The sequence below is a fragment of the Cyphomyrmex costatus genome, unplaced genomic scaffold (genome assembly GCF_001594065.2).
Source record: "Cyphomyrmex costatus isolate MS0001 unplaced genomic scaffold, Ccosl1.0 scaffold461, whole genome shotgun sequence".
In the NCBI taxonomy this organism is placed as follows: domain Eukaryota; kingdom Metazoa; phylum Arthropoda; class Insecta; order Hymenoptera; family Formicidae; genus Cyphomyrmex; species Cyphomyrmex costatus.
Window position 1 is genome coordinate 257,047 of NW_017278868.1, and position 16,087 is coordinate 273,133.

At 32.6% G+C, this 16,087-nt stretch overlaps 1 protein-coding gene across 1 annotated transcript in view; it reads left to right on the plus strand.

Annotated features, from left to right (window-relative positions):
• The first annotated feature begins 1,404 nt into the window (after nucleotides 1–1,404).
• Invadolysin (leishmanolysin-like peptidase, invadolysin) overlaps nucleotides 1,405–16,087 on the plus strand; it is a 62,619-nt gene continuing 47,936 nt past the window's right edge. Inside the window, exon 1 of the mRNA XM_018544720.1 lies at nucleotides 1,405–1,429. The gene's annotated coding sequence lies outside the window, so the exon portion shown is untranslated. The remainder of the gene's footprint in view (nucleotides 1,430–16,087) is intronic.

Below are 16,087 nucleotides of genomic sequence, written 5' to 3' on the forward strand. Positions count from 1 at the left end.
TCGTTGTACATACCGCACCTTTTTGCCCTTCACTGAGATTAAAGTCCTTTGCGCTTTGTCCACAAGAGTGTCTGACATCCTCCGTTCTCTGCCGCGTTTTCCACAACCTTCCTCCAGGCGGAAGGTAGACGTCGACGAATAAGCCGACGAATAATTTTCTTCAACGCATATCGGCTCGAGGAAAATTAGTCCCGAGGATGAAATGTGGCGGATAAAAGCAACGGAGCGGGGGGACTTGGCGCCGCCCTAACGAGACTCTAATCTTCTTCCCTCGTTGAAGCTTAGGGCAGCTCGCTCAAACTTTCGCCTCGTACACCGGGTAATTAAAATGTTAATCGAGGAATTAGCCAGTTAAGGAGAAGGTTTGCCCCGACGGAACATACTTCGGTTTCGCCCGCACGTCGTTTGTCCTGATTAACGGAACTTGGAAGCCTTTGATCGGATTTAATGTGAACAAAGTGACCGAAGAGATGTAGTGACAATTTTATTTCATCAGGGACAAATAACATATGTATACAAAAAAAGAAATATATATGTATATCTTCAATATAATAATTATTTCTAAAACCACTTTAACACTAAAATCATCGGTTTAGCTTTGCTATAACTATTTTGATTTTTTTTCTCTTTTTTGTATTAAATAAATTATATACAGAATATTGAAAATATATGAATATAATACAAATCATTTTGATAATAAAAATATAAATCTTATGTTTAGTGATATCAAAATTAATCTTTATTAACAAAAATAAGGATAAGAAAAAAAATTTAGGATATTAAATTATCAAATTGACACTTTCGACAGTTCTCTCAAGAATACTGTTAACGATTTTAGTGTTAAAATAACGTATTATAATGAGACACGTATACAATATAATTATTAATAGATTAAACGTTAGTATTGCTATATAAATTTTATTAAATCAATATTAATTTTCGAAGTACTTGCAATTCATGAGAATTATTTCTTGTAGTACATATTATAATCTAAGTGAAAATTTTATTATATATAAAATAAAAAATACTATGCACCGCAGAATAAAATAAAATGCCGATTTTCCTACGTTCTGTACGTTTTGTACGTCATGTGTGTTGTGAACGTAATTTCTCGGTCATCTACCAGAGCGGTTTGGGATTCCTATTTTGGAAATTAGTTTGAAAATTAGTTTTGGCCACCAGTTTACTACGAACTTTTGAAATTGGTAGGTTGGAGGACTGGCACGACCGGGGAATATAGTTTTCTGTCATCAACGAGTCACCCCGTACATTGTCAAGTTCTAATGTTATTACAGTTCATTCCGAGCGGCATTTCAGCGTTGGTCAGCGACGAAATGTCGACGGGAAATTGTTAGCTTCCGTTACATCTAAAAGATCATTTTTCACTTTTTGTTGCAGGTTGGACGACGAGAAGCTGGATCTCATTAACGTAAGTAATTTCGATAAAATGCAGTATTACCTTTTACAACTTTAATTAAACGTCTCGCTTGTAGAACAATGTAGAGCAGAAATTATATTTATCTAGAATCTGAGACTCTGACAATGAGAATCAAGTTTAAAGTTTACAAAATTGCCGTTGCATAAAATATATAATCAAAATAAAGATACACAAAAATGATTAATAAATAGAAATAAAAGCAATATTAATAATAATTTAAAAACAATAAATATAAAGTACAGGACTCTTGATCTAATAAATCAACAACAAAATTGTACAGGACATGTAAGAGTCAAATTCAAGTTTCACTAATTACAAACATATATAATCTATAATAAAATTTGTTACATTACATTACAGTCGTTGCGCGATATGACATGTTTCGGCCTCAATATCGAGCCATCCTCTGCAGATATTAGGGAAGAATGTCCTAAATCGGACCTTTTTAATTTAAATAAATACAGTTAAGCAGATTTGCGTGCTATATTTACATATAATATGAAGTCCTTATAAGACACCGAACATGTGACAGCAGTTTGACAGTACTCTGGCCATAACGTTCATAGAATATAGACGCAAATATGTATTTTCGGCTATCATGCAAAAAGTTTTCTAAAAAAGAAAATTCTTGTAAATCATTAATTAAAACGTGTTAAAAATTTGAACGGTAATTGATTTAAGATAATTAAAGAGTGTAGAATTCAAAGATATCCAGAGTTTCGTGATTACTTTTACAATTTATTGTAAAATTTGTTCTAATCGTTCGAAAGAACACGTGTCCAAATCGGACCTATACAAAAACACTAAAAAAAGACGAATAAGTCAGCTAATTCATCGAAAAAAGAAGGTTCGCCACAACCTGGTTGTAGTACTGGTGATCGACCGACCAGATTTGCTCTAAAGAACACTAAATCGATAAAATATCATGTGTCATTTGGAATAGTTCCAAATCGGACCAGAAAATGCATTTTTACATTTTCCATTACAGTTCGACACAGGTAAGAGATACGTCAAAATGATCTAAAGCAAAAATGAAGGAAATTAAATGATCTTTCGAACATTGGTTTTATGATCGGACTTTATTTACGCCTTCACGGAGAGAAGGATTTCTTAAAATTTACTCTGAAAATATAGTAATTATGGTACAATATACAATAAATTTAAAGATTTTTACCATGCACTTCAGTAAAATTAATCATACTTATTTTATATTTTATTGTAGTTTTATTAATGAATGTGAGAGATTTACATAAAAATTCTTCGAAATATAATGTTGTCTCACGATTACTATATTTTCAGGGTAAATTTTAAGATATAATTCTTTATAGAGAACAGAAACTGCAAATAGATCCGATTTAGATCACTCTCCCCTACTATTACAGATACTACTAATTAAATAATGATTTAATTATATCCAATTTAATATGTATATAATAAAAGAATACTTTTACATAAAAGAGTAATAACTGAAAAAAAAAAAACAATGTAAAAAGATATTTAATAATAGTTGTAATTTATTATTAATAGAGAGAGGGAATAGTAACTATAATCACTTCAAAGAAACGCATAAATCAATTTGAATCATCCGTACAATGCGAATTTGAAATTATCATGTTGCAGCTTAGCCCTCTTTGCGCGGGATCGATTAAAAGCCCCGCGATATTAGCTCTCTGTAATCGCGTAAGCCTCCGATTTCGTCGACGTTGATCGACATCGATATACGGGACGCAACGGATGGAAATGGGCCATGGTAGAACTACGCATTCCACGCCATATCAAACGTTGCCGGCGTCACAGCGGCCTAATGCACCGCGTCGCGAGCATAACTGTATGCGCCAAATAACCGGAAATTACCGGGCGCATTTCAATCAGAATCGCTCGGCAACGTCCGTCGCATGGACCATCGTTTGTTCCACATAAATAGATGCCTAGCTTGTATGATAATCTCTCAAATCGAGCCGGGAAATCTCGGGAATTGCTGGCTTCTCTCTGGAGAACCGCTTTTCCGGCTACAGCGAATGAGCTCTATATTCAACGGAAAGGAACGCTTTATTATTCGTGATTATCTGTTTATCACATTGCGCACTGCACAATATATACAGGGTGAGCCATTAGAATCCGGACAAAATTAAATATAAAATTTCCGCCATGTTAAGAATTCATCTGTAGCTGCGACTTTGCATTGAAGTAGGCAGATACGTGAATAAAACGTTCCTAACTTCAAAGTAGTCAGGTCGATTATGAATATCATGGAGTATGAGCGACGAACAGCGATTATTGAATGTTTGCGTGCCGGAAGGACGCCAAGAGAAATAATAACGTTTTTCGGATATCCGAAATCAATAGTCTATGATGTTGCCAAGAGATTTGCGGCTTCAGAGGAATACGAAGAATGTTTGCCACCCCGACGAGGAAAAAACACGTGAGGGAAAAAACGAGGACTCCGGAACTCATCCGAAATGTCCAAGAGCTCATTTTGGAAAACTCTGGAGGTTAATTCAATTAGGAAATTGGCGGCCGTTTTGAAAGAGAGCTATTCGAACGTCGGATTGTTGAAGAAGATCTGAGGTATACGTCGTATGTCCTTAAAATCCGCCAGATGGTCTCCGAAACCACCAAGCAAACGAGTACTTGCTCGCTGCAACTTGCTTTTGTGCTCTCCGATAACATTGACATGTTTTGATCCGAAGATTTCCGGCCTCTCAACCAGATTCCAAACTCTCTCAATTACTACGTGTGGGGCGTAATCAAAAGGGTTACTAATAAGTAAAGACTTCACATCCCAACGTAGCTTCTCTCCGAGCCGATATTGAGGCAACATTTAAGAATATGGACCGAACCCATTTGAAGCATGCTCGCGTTTTAGAACTAGGATCGAAGCAGTGATCAAAGCGCAAAGCAGCTATATTGAATGAGAGGATTTTAAAAGATTTCTTTTACTTCAATATAAAAGTATTTCTTTGTATTTTTCATTTTCATTATAAGTAGATCAATTTTTAAGTAAAATATTTTTATGTCCGGATTCTAATGGCTCATCCTGTATATTATAATAGATGATATATGTATGTACATATATATATATAATACATGTATAATTTCAATCAATTTCATTTTAATTTTTGTACTTAAATAATTAAGCTATCTAAATTAAGCTATCTTCAATTTCTAAAAGCAAATAATATTGATCCTTTTAATTAAATTTTGCTATTGAAAAAATCAAGCAAATTCAACATGTTTTAATTTCTCATAAAGTGTAATTCTGTTAATCCTTACATTTATAATAGCAATTGCACCAAAAATGTAATATATTTAACATTTGTTTGCATATGTATGTACTTGAGCGGAAAAATTATAATGAATTTCATGATTATACGACAAGCGTAATAATAACGATATTTCGAAGCTCGTCCTTTTCGACAAATGGAGTGTAAATTGCAATGGAATAGAAACAGAATTTGCAATCCAAACAGTGCAGAGCGATATTATATATTGTAGTCATCGCCGAATATTGAAAATGATTTTCCTCCGTTTATCCTACATCATATTACGTACATCCGCTATGAAATTGCGCACTTAAGCAGGATAGAACGCAATATCGTGTAGTAAGCGCCGAAGATTTATCTGGATCGTACATTGCTGTATTTACCAACATGTTCCAATTGCAGTAGTTACTTCACGCATAGTACAACAAAACAATCGTCTTTGACTTGGATGAAGCCATGTGCATTTACCCGTGCAATTGCACTTCGCCAGTGATAGGAGCGCAGCTCATTAAATGTCCCCTGCGGTCGAATGTTTCAGGGAACCACGACATCCTAAACAGCCTTTTGATAAATATGTACGTAAACGGTGTTTTACAGCATGCTTTAAATTAAACGTGTCTTGAATAAACATTATATTACACTATAGCATTCTGCTTTATTTTATTAAACACTTCGCGAAATATAACAAAGAATTTTAAATACATTCCGTGTATTTGTTTTGTATTTTATCCTCACAATCCAAGAAAATTATTAAAAATTAATTTTTCTATTTTTATGAAAATAATAAAACTAATTTATATATTATATAATTATTAACTACGTACTAAAACACATTTTGTATTTATATTAAAAACGATCCTCTACTCAAGTCCCTGTTAAAAAATTTTGTGTTGAATTTTTAATATATTTGTGGTGTGAGTATTAATTTAACATAATTAAAAATTACGTGATATTCTTCGTAATATATTAGAATAAATTATCAGAGAAATTTAGATTTTTAATTGTAATTTGACTCTTACTTCGCCCTGTTTAACGTTATTGATTATTGTTATATAAAAGAGTCCTTGAATTTTTTAATTTAATTTAATTTAACATAATGTAATTATGTTACATTTAAATAGTTTGTATTAAACAATATTCAACATTTCTTAGTGTGTCATTGACATATTTTATAATTAATAATTTATAAATAATGGTAAGACTACAATTTATAAATAAATAACATAAAAATAATGTATTTTAAAACGTAAATCTTAAAATAAATAAATAAATTAGTTGTTAATTTGATAATATCATAAATGTTAATTTCACTGAAAAAATATGCTTCAACGATTTGTTTACAAACTGTATAAGATACTATCTTTTCTGTATTTATTTTCTAAAATAATATTTGTGTTATTTTCTAACATATTCATCTTGTGTTAAATTAACACATAAAGTTGCTTGACGTGAGATGCATTAAATTTAATACAAATTTTTCAAAAAAAGATATATAAAATTAATTTATTAACAGAGATGTTAATTGTACACATATAAATGTTTATCTCTTATAAATTTCTAAAATAATGTTTATGTGTTTTCTATTATTGCGTCTTATTGTTAGTGATGTATGTAGTCGGATGTGTAAGAGGATAAATTGAAAGGATATATATTTTGCAATCTTCATGTGGATGCTAAGGTATCGAGAATCTTTATTCCTCCTCTCTTTCTTTGTGTCAGTATCGAGCATGTGCACCGGCAATCTCAAGAGAGTGCCTCTACTCCACAATCTTCCGCTTGCGTTTTATTGCAGGGGCTACTCTTCTCTCGCTTGTCGAACTGCTCTCTTGATTTTTCTCAGCCACTTGTTTTCATCGTTCTCTCTTCTCGGACATTATCTCCCAAGGGTGCTTCTCGCTCCAAGCAATAGAAATCTTACTGTTTGATGCATCTATGTGTGTATGTAATTATGGACATATACATTATCTAATATATCATATTAACCGAATTAAATCTTCGAATAATTCAATAGTGCGTAAATTAAAATAATTGTATAATTATATTGTCAGCAAATTAATAGCAATTAACTCAATCTCGAAGCGTTGCAATCATCCATCACATAATTTGCTTTTCTATATAGAAATATTTAACAAACATAGAATTACAATAAATGGAAATTTATAACGAAAAATTTATAATCACGATGAGTTTACCGAAGTTTTATTATTAAAAAAAAACTAATAAACTCTATATTTTTATTATTAAAAATGCATGAAATGCATTTTTTTATTGGGATGCTATGTAGCGCAAGACCTTCCATTTGCATATCATTTTGCTCTGTGTGCGATGGTAATCTCAAGGGGGAGTGTCCACTCTACAATCTTCCGCATATGCCACATTGCCGCTGAACGACAATCCTGATTGTTCTCGTAGAAAAGAGGACCGTTCTTTTTCCACTCTTTCTCGAATGATATCCTTTACAGACGATTCTATTGTAATTTTCACCGTTATTTGTAACGCACACGAGAGAATGAATATTAGTAATGAAATTTTTTTCTGTTAAGCTCCAGAATTAGAAGAATGATTGCACTATTTTATAATTTTTTTAGATATACGAGAATAAAAAGAGCGTTCAATTTTATTTTATTAAAATGTTTCTAGTATATTATATAGATATGTATAACCGACTTCCTTCCTTTTATATAAATCGGAAAATAAATGTATATTACAAAATAATATCTCTTGTGTAAAAATTTTTTATTGAGTAAAAAGTATAAAATTAATTGGATAAATTATATTTTATATATGCTGTTGAAATATATAACTGATATCTGTAAATTGTTCTAACATTTTATTGTAATATAAAACATTAAAATAATATACATATATTTTATATAATGATGTAATATGTATGAATTTTATTGTACTAAAAATTAAAGAAATATTAAATATAGGTTCTATAAAGATGTTTTAATATCTGCGTTTCATAGAAATTTCTTTAAGATTAATGAAAATTACATCTCTAAGACTATAATATTGATGCTTTTACAATTTCAGCACGAATCGCATTAGTTATTGTCGTTTATGTAGTTAAAAGATAACGTCACATATAATCGTAATTTTCTAATTAATTTTTTTGTGGTATCCAATCTCGCAGCATTTGCACGTCGCTATTATTGTCGGTGACAATTTTGCGAAGTACCCTTCGTGAATGGAAACTTGTTAATGAGTTTACTTCTCGTAGATGTGATTCTCCCGAGGCAATTTAAATTAAAGCGTTATTGTGTTTCGTTATTTATTCGGAAATGAAAGGAGAGACGACCCATTTATAATATTATCTGATATTAGAGAGGCATACACTAATAGGGGATGATGCTTGGCGAAGAAACTCTCAATGGAGGATTTTACAATGGTAAGATCCAGTATAACGATCATCTCTCGTGCAGAGTTCGATCATGAAAACTTTTGCCAAAGTGTACAAAGAAGACGTGCTCCTTGCCTTCCTTGTGGCGCTTTTTCTCTTGGAAAGTACAAAAAAGAAAAGTTCCGCTAGGCGAAAATCTTTACCCTCCGACTTGTGAGACAATGGTACGGTTTTTTCTCTTTCGTGTCGAGATCGATAAACATTATGGAGAAAGATGGCGCGATCGTCTTGTCGCCCGTTCTATTATATGGTATGTTTTATCGCTCGCGCTAAGTTTTTTGGGAGAGCTATTGTATATTGTACGGTGACACATTTATCTTGAGATTTTTCGTGCAAGCGCAATAAATAAGCTCAATCTTCTTTTGGAGCAAAAATTTCTGTTTTGCCATGCACGTATGCAAGTTCATCATCTTCCAGTAAATTTACGCAAAAATTACTTATCGCTCATATGGAAGAAATAATAAAAGTCTTGATTTTAACATACATACGCGGAAAGAATGGTTTTGCTAAAGTATTTACAAATTTAGCTAGGTACAGATCTAAAAATAATTGATGAATCTTTAAAATAATTATGTAGGATTTTCGAACATGAGCAATGCCATAAAAAAAAAAACATTTGAAAAACTAGCCTGAGTGTTCTACATTGTTTTTAAAGTTGATAAGTAATGCATTTCTTGTAACATCGTTACTTTCTTTCGGTAACAATCGTTACTTTTTTCTGTTTATAATGGTAATGGTGTTATGTTTTTATAGTAACAATAATGAATTCAGTCGTTGATTTAATCCTTACTTTAATTCCTTGGTATCTATATAATTATTCAATAGATCGCATTATTTTTAACTGATTAGAAATATTTTGTAACAGAAATTTAAGTATAAAAAATGTAAAGAAAAAAATTAAGGACTCTTAAATATTAAAAAATGACAATTGTGTGATATTAAAGGTGAATAAGAGTAAAAAAATTTAATTAATGTTCTAAAACTAAATTATAATAAACATTAATAAATACAAAATAATTTAATGGAACTAACAAAAAAATATACACATTACATATTTCGGCTTTAAGTTTAAGCCCTCTTTTATTAGATGTAAGTTTAATATAAAGAAGAGTTTGTTATATTATAAAACTAGCTTAGAATTTTAAGTTTTAATATTGATTTTCACACAATTAATATTGATTATTAAATCATATAAATTTTTAATCAAATATCTTATTTATTGTATTGTAGATGGGGAATGTAATTTTCATATCATGTGTGTGTGTGTGTGTGTGTGTGTGAGTGTTTGAATTAAAGTTATATGCTAAATTACTTGGTTCTTTGCCCTCATTTATACTGTTTTACACATATAGAGTCTTATAATCACTTTTATCTTATTTGAATACTACAGAAAAATAACGAAAAATGTAACGAATTGTTACTTCCTAAAAACGATTACTTTTGTGAAATAATTACCATGTAACATCAAATCCTGAATTTATTTTGATGGTCTAACAAGATTATTTTTTAGATCGGTACTACTGTTACTTTCAGACCAGTTTTAGAAACTTTTAAACACTTCAATAAAGTGCGAATTATACGTATAATCTACCTACGTGTATCTACGTGTATGAATTGAGGCTGCACAAGAGGTATTGTTGGCTGTAACTCAATTTATGATGGATCAGAAAATAAGTTTCTCTCGCGATTCAACTCTAAGGTTTGGATAATGGAAAAGGGACGGTTTAACGCAGCAACTTTATGAATTAACTACGTTGTTTAAATTAATTCCTCTACCACGTTAAACGCTCTCGCCTACTTCTCGCTGTTGCATTTCTGCACCTATTGCCTCGTGATCGTTGCCGGATGAGTCATGTACACACTAAAGCAGCAAAACAGTGTGTCGGAAACAGTTGTCACGACAGATACCACCACTTTGTACTCCCTCACGTTTGGCTCTGACATTAATACGGCGAATTATATTACAAACGAGTTTCGCGAGTGTGAGTGCAGAAACGGATTTAAACGATCCGTATTAGCGCAACAGTTATATTTCATCAGCGGATGAATATTCATAATCCCCGTATCTCACATTTAGCATTATTGTTACACCTCCGCAATACGTTATCTTGATATTAATGATTAATTATCGGTATATTATGTAGATACGTTACATCATAACGTAGCTTCGTACGGGAGTAAACTATATTTCCATATTGTGTCTCACCCTTCTTCTCTAAACGATTTATTATACTTACTTACTATTATTATTATATTTCAGAGACTCGCAAATAATTGTTGTATTTAGCAATAATAATTCGATTATCTCACATTAACGAAATTAATAAATATACAAGGTTAATGTTTACCCGTGAAAGTTGCTTCTCAAGAATAATTTATCGGCAAACACGTATATTTATAAATAATAATATATATTAGAGAACAAAAATATACAGGATAGTTCACACATCTTTAAAAGGATCAAAAATAAATATAAAGGAAAACAGAATTTCTTTAATGATATTTAGTTATGCTTTACTTTATACGTTTTCATAAATGATGAATGCAACGTTCCAGCTTGAAAATGTAATATCGATAAACGAAACGATTTGTACGTAACGACGTATAGCGCAGTTATATAATATATATGTAATATTATATTCTAGTTCTTTGCGCTATTGACGACCGTGCACGGAGTCGTCAAATGCGTGGTAAAGCGTATTTTTATATCGCCACATGTACACCCTTTACCTTTTAGCGCGCGAGCGATTCGAGTCTAAAATGGATTTGCGGAGTTAAAGCACATGTGCACGAGTTTGCCTTTAAATTCGTCATCGGGGGTCGCTGCATGTCTACCGTCCGTGCTCGCTTCTAAAGGAATTGCGTTTCTCGCGCAGACCGTGTTTTCATATATTTCTTCATTTATCGTCATTGTATTATCCATATGCCTTTAGCAATAAAAGCGCAGCTTGAAATTAATTCATTGTCGTTGTTTCGTACAAGATTGAGAAGAAAAACTACGTGTTATATTACTTATCAGGTGTTTAATGTTGCAATAAATAACAGACCTTTTAATTTGACAGAAAATGCTTGATCTTATATGTATCCATGAAAAGGATAGTTTTGCAGAAGATCTTAAAATTTAACTAGGTACAAAACTGAAAATAATTTTGTTTGGACCATTAAAATAATTATGTAGCGTACTGAAACTGTAGTTGCTAAAATATTAAGACTTTGTAGTATTACTCGTCATGCTTGAGATTCCAACGTAATTATTTTAATAGTCTAACGGAAAATTATTTTCAGATTTGTATTTAGCCAAACTTTTAAATACTTCAGCAAAATTGTTCTTCCCGTGTCTATTCTTATAAAATCAGCGGCGTCTTCTTTTAGACACTTTTATGAGAAGTAGCAATTTTTCACAATTGTGAATGATATATAATATTTTCACATGGTTGGGATTTATAGCTGACTAATTGTGAGTTTTGGATTTTGGCCAACGTAAACGGAAACGTGTAAACAAGATAAAGCATTTACAAGCAGGTGTATCGATTCGTCATATACTATCAAGACATACATCATACAATATTATCTTTCGCTTATGTACCTAGAATATAAATTTCACATATAATTTAGTCAATATTTCAACAAACTAATTCGTACATATATATAAGTTATTTCCACGTATTTATCATTATTACATTACGATCGACGGCTTACTACGAAATTAATTAAAATTTTTTGCTATCTGTCATAAACAGCACGCTGATCCGTGACATTTAATGGACACCAGGTGCAGTGAAGAATGCAAACTAATTATATTGATGCAGAAAATTTAATTTTTATGTAACCTTTTTTTTTTTTACAGGCGTCGCTAGCGATAATTGAATTCAAACTGCGAGTTTTGACGAGAGGAGTTTTGAATCGCGACTTTTCGCCGTATAATCACTACAGCGGTATCTCGGTGACGGTAGATAGATTAAGCCGCAACAAGGTGAAATTAAATAATAATTTGCAACCGTGAATATGTTACGCACGTGCTTGATGCGCATCGTGTGCAATGTACGATACTCACGGCCACACATCTCGCATAGCTGTATGTCGCGAAAGTACACCACCCCCCTTTTTTACGTTTATTTCTGTTCTGTTGATTTTATTTACGAATTCGCGTTGCGAATAAAACAACACGAGTGGAATGCACGCTCATACACTAGAAGCGCCGCGCCGGTCGGATCAATGGAAATAATTAGCTGGATAAAAACGGTAACTTGACGGTTCAGTCGTTGTGTAAACTGCCCGGGTTTACGAAAACTCGTCAACAAATATATTTCGAAATAAATTTTGTAAATTGCACGACGCGTTAACGCGATTGCGACTATATGTGTTTGCTAACAGCGCGAGAGTGTATGTATAAAATAGATAATGTCCTCGAATAAATAGACAGGAAATGAAAATCAGGACGTGTATCGTGTGTATGCTCCTTTATTTCATATATTCATTTATCTCGTAGTACGTATTTTCATATTTAACTGTTTTCATCCATGTTTAATAATGATGAAATTCTTTTTGCTACGTATTAAGTTTCGGATACATTTATTATGAATTAATGTTCATGAAAAGAGAGCTACAGCCACACGCTAGATTTGGTTAGCGACGTTTATTGTAAAACATTTGTATATAAATTATAAATTAGACGTTTCGGCCCTAAATAAAACCATCTTCGGTACAATAAAAGAAAAACGAACAAATTATTCTCGCAATTATGAGAATACAAATTATTATATCTTCCGGTTATAATTCTAATCGATAAATCATTGTCAAGATCTAATAAACAATTACAAATTTATATTATACAAAATCATAGTCAAAGAAGTCATTCGAATACGTTCTACTGTGAAGAGATTATTATTCCAATATGTTTATTCGCTTGTGTCAAATTCTTTATCTTGATATAACATTGAGAAACTTCCTTTAATCTCTTGCGTGAATACAGGTCCAAAACTATATTCACAAAAGCCAGGGTCTCCAAATTTTCAAACGAAGAAAGATACATTACAATCAGTAAAACTCTCGCGTTTATTTGACTATGTGTCCTAGTTTAAAAATCTAGCGTGTGGCTGTAGCTCTCTTTTTATGAACATTAATTTTTATATCTAAGCCACTTGTAATATATATTAAATATATATTATGGTCGAGTAGTATGAGTGATTTTTGTCGTTATAATTCGCACACGCGTAAGTACAATGTGCGTGATCTTATTAACATTTTTATTAAATTTGTAATTTAATATTTATCAATATTCTCTTTGTAGGGGGCTATCAGTTCCGTTTACCTCTTTATTCTTGCACCGCAAAGCAAGCTCTTCTCGTAAAATACAATTTCCGATATCGTGGAAGGAAAGCCGTTTTCGCAAAGGCAAGCAAAGTCGTGCTCCTCTCAAAAGCTCTTTACCGTCTTGATAGCTGATACTATTAAGAGGATCATACTCGCGCGCACGTACACGTATATATAAGATATCGGATAACGCATATTCTATTCTAAAATGCTATTTTCAATTGTCTAAAATATTATTTTGTAATTTTCTAACGATGATAAATATCGCGCGATAGAGAATTGTAAGGAATATCTGTCTATTATTTCGGCAGATAAATATTTATTTATTTTATTGCGCGCTGATTTTACTCTACAGTCTCGTCATGATAAAACAATACATAGTTCAAAGTCCACGTACGAGAGGTTTATTAATCCATGTACGTGGGGGAACTTGCATAGACAAATGATGCTGTTAAAACTTAGGACAGCTATCGGTGAGGGAAACCAGATCTTAATATCTCGCATGTATTTAATGATGTGCGGTTGCAGACTGTCACGATGCGACGTCCGGAACTCCAGTAAGGGAGAGTTGTAATAATATACCGACTCTCTCTCCTCGCAATATCTCCACCAAATTCAACTACTTGCCATATGTATGTGCACGCGAATATTATCTCCTGACTAAGTATATTTCACGATAATATATTACACCTGAATAAAGAAGTATTCTGCTATTTAGCGGTTCCGTGTTAATATCAAAGGATTTTCCATTTACATGTACGATCTCAAGAAGGTACTCTACAAAGTAAAGGAATTTCGTATAATCGTGAAGTACTGGATAGAGCAATACTCTTAATGCTAGAAGAATGTCTTACATGTGACATTCATAACTACGGTAGATGACGAACTTTTTCTAATAAATAAGTACCGCTAGTATCTTGTATAACCTTTTATTTCAAAAGGCTATTCTAGTTATTATAACTGAATTTTCTATAGAGGCATTTATTTTTGATCATAGCTTACATGTTCTTGTTTTTATAGACGAATACTTGTTATATGTAAATACACGCGCCTGTAAGATTTTTTGCCTAGAGGAAATGCTAAAAGGAATTCCCCGCTTATCGATAAACTATTTTTGGGTATTATATATTTATGATATTATTGTATTTATTGTGAAAGAGCCTCATTACATGTAAATACTAGCAATAATAAACAGTTTATGTTTGTCTTTATATGTCACACGTTTTAGATTTTAATTTTTAATACATTTAAAAAAATCTTCTGTTTAATTAACATTTTCTACTTCACGTTATATTCTTCGGTTGAATTCTACATTCACATTGTCGGTGACAACAGGTCGAGGCAATCCGTCTTCCGACACACCGGCGTTATTTTCTTTCGCTACTTAGTCACCAGAAAGGCAATGAGCGTCCGCTCCATGAATAAAACGCTAGTTATCGAGATCGTAAATCGCAAGGAGCATGCCGCGGCCGTTTGCACCCACAGCACCAAGTGGAAACAGCGTGCGCGCGCGCGAGGTCAGCTGTGGGATTCGTGTATCGCCCGGCGCTTGATTTATTCAGAAAATTTTCACCGCGCGATACCATTCCCTCCTCCCCACCGACGACTTTGCGCGGTAAGTCGAATAATTGCTGCCCCACGGGAGAGTAAATGAATCTAATTGCATCTAAAATTTAAATGGGCGTTTGGCATTTGCATTTAATACCGACGTCTAACTAGCTACGAAGCTCGATAAAGCAAAACCAGCCGCGAGATCTGCCGCCCATCCTCAACGTGGCCACAAGATTCGACATCCTAAACAGATCCTCTTGTAAGGGACCCGCAAACGTTAAGTCGCGCGATTATAACCCTGACATGTCACTGAATCGGATAACATATGTGATATTGGCTACGTTTACACCGTGAATTTAGGACGCAGCCTATACACCAAATTCGGCCTAAATTATTTAGGCCCTTCGCTAGTTCGTCTGTTTTACGGAGAATTAAATGATCTCTTGCGATTTTAAATATTTTCACTTTTAAACGAAGATATCTATTTATTTCAGTAAGAATTGCCAGTTAACTTGAATAGAATAGATCCGTCTATAAAGGAACCTGGTATTCCTTTTTTAACCAATTGTACCATTTAAATGAATAAAACATCTATTGGATATTTTAAAAATAAAAATATATAATTTGTGAACACCAGAGGTGTTTTATTCTGGCCCCAGCAAAAATATTAAACGTTGAAGTTGACTACTGTTCAGGAGAGAAGGAGAGACCTTAAGATATAAAAAGATATTATAAATATATACTATAAATAAAGCTAAACTTCTGTTGAATATCTGATCTTTATATGTACATACCATTTATTATATATTGATTAAACATAGATATAAATATAGAACATTCTGGTTTTAATACTTTTAAAGAACATTTATCGTACGTGAGAAATCTTGTCTAAGAATATAGAAGTTTAATATAGTCAATTTTGTGCTTTCGCACAGTTCTAAACAGTGTTTTGACACAGGTCGATGTTTAGTAAATGGCAGCGCGGTTATACTGGAAACTTGTCTCTTGATTGCTCGCACGCAGATATGCTTTTGAACATGACGCGAAAGGAATTACTTCATCAACGACGTAACATCAAACTTTAGCCTGTCCGTGTATAGTCCAAGAGTCTATCACAGG